General features: G+C 50.3%; 1 non-coding gene across 1 annotated transcript; it reads left to right on the top strand.

Annotated features, from left to right (window-relative positions):
- The first annotated feature begins 7,773 nt into the window (after positions 1 to 7,773).
- On the top strand, positions 7,774 to 7,845 carry TRNAE-UUC (transfer RNA glutamic acid (anticodon UUC)). Its single transcript has one exon. It is a non-coding gene; the product is annotated as a tRNA-Glu (tRNA).
- Positions 7,846 to 8,575: the final 730 nt, after the last annotated feature.

Here is an 8,575-nt window from a genome sequence, read left to right as displayed (position 1 = left end):
TGGCCCCTGGCTCCTGAGTGTGGCACAGGCGGTGGTGGTGTGGCCCCCTGGCTCCTGAGTGTGGCACAGGTGGTGGTGGTGTGGCCCCCTGGCTCCTGAGTGTGACACAGGCGGTGGTGGTGTGGCCCCCCTGGCTCCTGAGTGTGGCACAGGTGGTGGTGGTGTGGCCCCCTGGCTCCTGAGTGTGGCACAGGTGGTGGTGGTGTGGCCCCCCCTGGCTCCTGAGTGTGACACAGGCGGTGGTGGTGTGGCCCCCCTGGCTCCTGAGTGTGGCACAGGCGGTGGTGGTGTGGCCCCCTGGCTCCTGAGTGTGGCACAGGTGGTGGTGGTGTGGCCCCCCTGGCTCCTGAGTGTGGCACAGGCGGTGGTGGTGTGGCCCCCTGGCTCCTGAGTGTGGCACAGGTGGTGGTGGTGTGGCCCCCCTGGCTCCTGAGTGTGGCACAGGCGGTGGTGGTGTGGCCCCCCTGGCTCCTGAGTGTGGCACAGGCGGTGGTGGTGTGGCCCCCTGGCTCCTGAGTGTGGCACAGGCGGTGGTGGTGTGGCCCCCCTGGCTCCTGAGTGTGGCACAGGTGGTGGTGGTGTGGCCCCCCTGGCTCCTGAGTGTGGCACAGGTGGTGGTGGTGTGGCCCCCCTGGCTCCTGAGTGTGGCACAGGTGGTGGTGGTGTGGCCCCCCTGGCTCCTGAGTGTGGCACAGGTGGTGGTGGTGTGGCCCCCCTGGCTCCTGAGTGTGGCACAGGCGGTGGTGGTGTGGCCCCTGGCTCCTGAGTGTGGCACAGGCGGTGGTGGTGTGGCCCCTGGCTCCTGAGTGTGGTACAGGTGGTGGTGGTGTGGCCCCCCTGGCTCCTGAGTGTGGCACAGGCGGTGGTGGTGTGGCCCCTGGCTCCTGAGTGTGGCACAGGCGGTGGTGGTGTGGCCCCTGGCTCCTGAGTGTGGCACAGGTGGTGGTGGTGTGGCCCCCCTGGCTCCTGAGTGTGGCACAGGCGGTGGTGGTGTGGCCCCTGGCTCCTGAGTGTGGCACAGGCGGTGGTGGTGTGGCCCCTGGCTCCTGAGTGTGGCACAGGCGGTGGTGGTGTGGCCCCTGGCTCCTGAGTGTGGCACAGGCGGTGGTGGTGTGGCCCCTGGCTCCTGAGTGTGGCACAGGCGGTGGTGGTGTGGCCCCTGGCTCCTGAGTGTGGCACAGGCGGTGGTGGTGTGGCCCCTGGCTCCTGAGTGTGGCACAGGCGGTGGTGGTGTGGCCCCTGGCTCCTGAGTGTGGCACAGGCGGTGGTGGTGTGGCCCCTGGCTCCTGAGTGTGGCACAGGCGGTGGTGGTGTGGCCCCTGGCTCCTGAGTGTGGCACAGGCGGTGGTGGTGTGGCCCCTGGCTCCTGAGTGTGGCACAGGCGGTGGTGGTGTGGCCCCTGGCTCCTGAGTGTGGCACAGGCGGTGGTGGTGTGGCCCCTGGCTCCTGAGTGTGGCACAGGCGGTGGTGGTGTGGCCCCTGGCTCCTGAGTGTGGCACAGGCGGTGGAGGCTTGTCAACATGGCCTTCAGACTTGTGTTGATAAATGCTGTTATCTAAGGTTAGGGAAGGTTACACTGCCCTCTGCAGCCCTTACTGAGGGCGTCACACTGCCCTCTGCAGCCCTCATAGACGGACTCACACTACCCTCTGAAGCCCTCACAGACGGACTCACACTGCCCTCTGAAGCCCTCACAGACGGACTCACACTGCCCTCTGAAGCCCTCACAGATGGACTCACACTACCCTCTGAAGCCCTCACAGACGGACTCAACACTGCCCTCTGAAGCCCTCACAGACGGACTCACACTACCCTCTACAGCCCTTACTAAGGGCCTGGTAGAATGCTTTTCTCAAGTTAATCGAGTGATTTATAAAATATTTGACACCTGTGATTATCACTCTCGTCTCGGCTTCCAATTTATGCCCCAAATTAATTAATATGTCTGCTATCATATATATCTCGTTATATTATTAATATGACACGTTTCTATATCATGATTTAACGAGGTCGTTAACACAGGTTGAATTTACGAACACGTAACGATGAGAAATGAGTGGCTCAGAGCCGGAGGAATAATAACTGGTTGTAATTAGCGAACGGGGCAGTTAAACCTTGTAAGTGAAGTTAAGTGGTTAAGTGGGGAAGAAGGGGGGGCGGGGGTGAGGGAAGTGCGGGTCACTTCCTTACAAAAGTAAACAATAGCGAACTTATAATGACTGAACAAGTACACATCAGGGAACTTATAATTGAACAAGTACACATCAGGGAACTTATAATTGAACAAGTACACATCAGGGAACTTATAATTGAACAAGTACACATCAGGGAACTTATAATTGAACAAGTACACATCAGGGAACTTATAATGAATGAACAAGGCAACCCGTTCTCGCACTTTCATATAGTCAATATTGACTTACTAAATACGTGCATATGTGACATACTAAACATACTAGTTTACCTTAAAAAGCTTCATAGAAAACACCGACCTTACCTAACCTTCTTAGTATGTTAAGATAAGCATCTTATTGCTTCGTAATTACAATTATTACTTAATCTATACCTATAATCGGTTAAGTAATAATAGTATGTCACATATGCACGTATTTAATAAGTCAATATTCACTGTAAGAAAGTGCGAGAACGGGTTGAACAAGTACACATCAGGGAACTTATATTGACTGAACAAGTAAATAATAAGGAGCTGAGAATATCCCGAACAAGAACTGCTGACGAAGGTACAATCGTATTTTTGTACAAGAAATCAGTTGATAATTTTTACTGAGATTGTCCTGAGTGTAGACGAAAGTTCTGTGGAGACAAGTAGACAGTAGACAAAGTAGAATGGCTAGGGGTGTTCCTAGGTTACTGTTACCTAGCAGTAAAATAGGTACCTGGGTGTTAGTCAGCTGTCACGGGTTGCTTCCTGGGGGTGGAGGCCTGGTCGAGGACCGGGCCGCGGGGACACTAAAAAGCCCCGAAATCATCTCAAGATAACCTCTCTCAGGAAGGTCCTAGGAGCTAGGATGGTTTGTGCCGAACTGACAGCTGAGTGGACTGCGATTCGGATTCGTAGTCCTGAGGTTCCGGGTTCGATCCCCGGTGGAGACAAATGGGCAAAAAGTTTGTTTCACCGTGATGCCCCTGTTACCTAGCAGAAAATAGGTACCTGGGAGTTAGACAGCTGCTACGGGCTGCTTCCTGGGGGGGGGGGGGTAACAAAAAGGAGGCCTGGTCGAGGACCGGGCCGCGGGGACGCTAAGCCCCGAAATAATCTCAAGATAACCTCAAGATAAGATAACCTCCCGTGTTTCCCCCAGCAATGTACTCTTCTATATGTCTCCGTGGCGTAGTGGTAAAGTCTGGCGCTTCACGCGAGCACTTTGGCCCTGGGTTCGTATCCTGGCCGGGGGAGGATCGACCGGGGTGGCAATCCTTAACTGTTGCCTCTGTTCACCCAGCAGTGAATGCAGTGTGCCTGGGTGTTAAACGATTTGGCGGGTCGTATTCCAGGGAACATAGGGTTAAGGACCTGCCCGAAACGCTACGCGTACTAGTGGGAGCTGGTCGGCCGAGCGGACAGCACGCGGAACTTGTGATCCTGGGTTCGATCCCAGGCGCCGGCGAGAAATAATGGGCAGAGTTTCTTTCACCCTATGCCCCTGTTACCTAGCAGTAAAATAGGTACCTGGGTGTTAGTCAGCTGTCACGGGCTGCTTCCTGGGTGTGGAGGCCTGGTCGAGGACCGGGCCGCGGGGACACTAAAAGCCCCGAAATCATCTCAAGATAACTCAAGATAACTCAAGTGGCTTTACAAGAATGTAAGGACTCTTGTATATATAAATAAAAACAAAAAAAATAACGGCTACTGATACAAGTTAGCTGACACTCTGGTATTCTTACACTAATGAACATTAATGCTGGGTTCAAGTTCAAGTTCAAGTATGTTTATTGAGATAAGCAATAAATACATCTCAAAGGGATAGAGTAGCTTAGGCTATTTCTACCCCCCTCTACTTCAAGTCCCTCAAGGGGCGCACAAATTCAGTGAGTACAAATAGACATATAACAGTACAAGAATCCCATTTAACATTGCACTTAATGCTGGGTGAAACTGAGTTTGTTTGAGGCGAGTTTTGAACCTCATGAAACTAATGAGAGGATTAAGACGACGGGCTGGATAGCCTTCAGGATACCATCTTATCTATCTTGAGGTTATCTTGAGATGATTTTGGGGGTTTAGTGTCCCTGCGGCCCGGTCCTCGACCAGGCCTCCACTCCCCAGGGAGCAGCCCGTGACAGCTGACTAACACCCAGGTACCTATTTTACTGCTAGGTAACAGGGGCATAGGGTGAAAGAAAATCTAGCCATTGTTTCTCGCCGGCGCCCGGGATCAAACCCGGGACCACAGGATCACAAGTCCAGCGTGCTGTCCGCTCGGCCGACCGTCTCCCCATAACGAGGACGGAACTATCAGGGGAAAGCGTCAAGCCATTACGACTATATAGCACAGGGAAGGGGGTCAGGATAAGGATTTGGGATGGGACGGGGGGAAAGGAATGGTGCCCCAACCACTTGTGGACGGTCGGGGATTGAACGCCGACCTGCTGGAAGCGAGACCGTCGCTCTACCGTCCAGCCCAAGAACCATGACGAGGGCAAAAACTCTTTAAGACGAACGACAGCAAAGAAATTACATTCTCGAGCAACTTATTGAACAGACAACCAAAATTTCCAATCATCCTTAAACCAATACTTTTAGCAGGATAATTGTGGTAAGTTTATATATATATATATATATATATATATATATATATATATATATATATATATATATATATATACATTTTAGTGAGGTGGATGGGGTGAGGTGGCATTAATAGGGTATTAATTTCATCAACACAAGACAGAACACGAAACAATGGGTATTGAATAGAAGTGTTTGTAGAAAGCCTATTGGACCAATAGGCTTTCTACAAACACTTCTATTCAATACCCATTGTTTCGTGTTCTGTCTTGTGTTGATGAAATTAATACCCTATTAATGCCACCTCACCCCATCCACCTCACTAAAATGTAGATATAAAATCGGAGATGCGTAAGTTCTATTTATATATATATATATATATATATATATATATATATATATATATATATATATATATATATATATATATATATATATATATATATATATATATATATATATATATATATGAAAGTGTCAGACCACGGAGGAAAATTGAAAAAGGAATTTCCTTAAGTACTTTCGTATATTAATACATCTTCTGAAGGAGTGGCTTCTGAAGGCTTCTGGCTATATATATAATAAAAGGTTTACCATTGTTTTCCTCAGAGACAAACCTTGAGGAACGATGGCTACGCCTAGGTCATAATTATGGCGTATGTCTGGTTCCGCGTTCACCTCCTGTACATGACTCATCCTTGATCCTCGCTGACTTGAGACATTCTAACTGTGCTCCAAGGCTTACTATCCCTTCATCCTTCAGCGCCTCAGAGACTTCCAATGCTTCACGTTGTGGTCCAATAGGTCCTCTGGGTCACCAGGAGCGTTGGCTTTGAAAGGCTCGCCAGTGATTGTTGTGGCGTCCTTAATCAGCCAAAATTTACCTCCCTCACACTGCCCTCTGAAGCCCTCTACAGACGGACTCGCACTGCCCTCTGAAGCCCTCTACAGACGGACTCACACTGCCCTCTGAAGCCCTCTACAGACGGACTCGCACTGCCCTCTGAAGCCCTCTACAGACGGACTCACACTGCCCTCTGAAGCCCTCTACAGACGGACTCGCACTGCCCTCTGAAGCCCTCTACAGACGGACTCACACTGCCTTCTGAAGCCCTGACAGACGGACTCACACTGCCCTCTGAAGCCCTCACAGACGGACTCACACTGCCCTCTGAAGCTCTCACAGACGGACTCACACTGCCCTCTGAAGCCCTCTACAGACGGACTCACACTGCCCTCTGAAGCCCCTCACAGACGGACTCACACTGCCCTCTGAAGCCCTCACAGACGGACTCACACTGCCCTCTGAAGCCCTCACAGACGGACTCACACTGCCCACTGAAGCCCTCACAGACGGACTCAACACTGTTTTAAAGAGTAAATGATCCGTTATGATACTCTTAGAATGCTTCAAGTTGATTGTGTATAATCTTCTTTTGTCCAATCAAAATTAGTCTGGCCCGCTATTATTTCGTGCACTCTGACCACTAGTTCCTATTCGCTGCTAACTTTCCCGCTCACTGTTACTGGATAGTGTGGCTCAGATCCTAGCTCCGTGATTGGTGGAATTATCTCCCACTTGCTGATTTGCTGGATTCAAAACATACTGCAGTATTATTGGAAGATTTTTGAACAAATCCTAATGTTCATTATCTAGGCGAGGCTTCTCTTAATTCTCACTGTCGATGGATTTATTATCCGCAATGTTTTGCCCGTATGATACAGTGACTTTAGATAACTGTATCATATAAATTCCTAGTGGTGTATACGTCCCTGTCAGTTGTGGAATAGGCCCCCTGTCAGTTGTGGTATAGGCCCCTGTCAGTTGTGGTATAGGCCCCTGTCAGTTGTGGTATAGGCCCCTGTCAGTTATGGAATAGGCCCCCTATCAGTTGTGGAATAGGCCCCCTGTCAGTTGTTTAATAGGCCCCTGTCAGTTGTGGAATAGGCCCCTGTCAGTTATGGAATAGGCCCCCTGTCAGTTGTGGAATAGGCCCCCTGTCAGTTGTGGAATAGGCCCCCTGTCAGTTGTGGAATAGGCCCCCTGTCAGTTGTGGAATAGGCCCCCTGTCAGTTGTGGAATAGGCCCTGTCAGTTGTGGAATAGGCCCCCTGTCAGTTGTGGAATAAGTCCCTCTTCATTCTCGCTTTAAATTGAACACCAAAGTCGCTTGTTTGGTCTGCAGAAACCTGTGGTTAACGTCTAACATAAATACGAGATGTGTTTAGAAAAAAAAGTGTGCTTTCACATGGAGAACTGGTCATGGATGGTGCGGTCGGTGCATCTGCCTTCTTCGACAAACACGGCGATGGAAAGGTCAAGCCTCGCGGTGGAAAGGCAGGAAGGCAGGTCAAACACCGTGCTAGAAAGGCAGGTCGCTGAAGGTAGAGAATGCTTGGCCTTACCTAGCGTGTCGCAAGAAGAAAAAGAGATAAAAGCTAACAATAGCAGAGAAAGCCTGACCTACCTGGCTCTTGAAGAAGGAGCGGGAGTCTCAGATGGGGGGAAGAAGGAGGGAGGAGCCGTCTCCTTGCGCGGCGCGCCGAAGGACTTTTGGCGGGAATGAAGATTCCCTTCCCCCGTCTGGAGCCAGAAGCCCCGGCGCTCTCTCTCTCTCTCTTCTTCTTCTTCTCTCTCTCTGCTCTCTTTTCATCTTTCTCTCTCTCTCTTCTTCTCTCTTTCTGCTTTCTCTTTTCATCTCTCTCTCTCTCTCTCTCGGCAAGAATGGGCACTCATCTTCTGCTTCAATAAGATCGTCACCATCACAGACCCTCCTCCAATACGTCTGCAACAATTGTACTAAATTGTACTTAACCCGCGCTGCTAACAGCACAAAGGGCTGTGAAAATAAAAAAAATTCTTCAGAGCATGAAGTGCAATCAGATTAGTTTTTATTCCCCTGGTTCAAAATTCAAGGGCAGAGAAAATACATAATTTTACCTAAACTTACCGGAGCCACAAAATACAGGCCGAGGAGAATCACCTAAACGCACTAAGATGCTATGACACCCACATCTGACAGATCCCATGTGGTCTAGTGGCTAGGATACCTGGCTTTCACCCAGGAGGCCCGGGTTCGATTCCCGGCATGGGAAGTAGTTTAATGGGGTGAGAATAGCTTGAGCTACCTCATCCCTTTGTGTGTATTTTACCTCAATAAACTTATTTCAATTTCAATTTCCACATCTGACAGGATGGTTAATAGTACACGTGATCAGTAGCGTGCGCTTGCAAACTTAGCATGCAGTATGATGACATCCTGTAGAAACACCGAGAGTGAATAGAGTAATAGTAAACCTCTAGGTACCTAAAGCTAGGTACTTAGCTATGTATCTAGGTAGAAGGGAGCCGGTGGCTGAGCGGACAGAACACTGGACGCATGGTCCTGTGGTCCCGGGTTCGATCCCGGGCGCCGGAGAGAAACAATGGGCAGAGTTTCTTTCACCTGTTACCTAGCAGTAAATAGGTACCTGGGAGTTAGTCAGCTGTCACGGGCTGCTTCCTGGGGGTGGAGGCCTTGTCGAGGACCGGGCCGCGGGGACACTAAGCCCCGAAATCATCTCAAGATAACCTCCTCCCGGCAGGTCTGACCAACTTACATATGTGGAGAGATAATGTCATGATTGATGTTTTTCCCGCATGCAGTCCCCTATCCAGCGGTGGATAGGGGACTCCTATCCTAGGATAGGATACAATCGCTCACATTTACTACCTACAGTTTGCAAACTGGGGATATTTCCCTAACTTCTTGCACTGAAATGTGTACAAGTCTCCAAACTTGAGGAGTTAATTGTAAGTGCTTCTCTATCATCTTTAACTGCGTTC

The sequence above is a fragment of the Procambarus clarkii genome, chromosome 13, assembly GCF_040958095.1.
Source record: "Procambarus clarkii isolate CNS0578487 chromosome 13, FALCON_Pclarkii_2.0, whole genome shotgun sequence".
NCBI lineage: Eukaryota > Metazoa > Arthropoda > Malacostraca > Decapoda > Cambaridae > Procambarus > Procambarus clarkii.
This window is presented reverse-complemented; position numbering and strand designations above follow the sequence as displayed.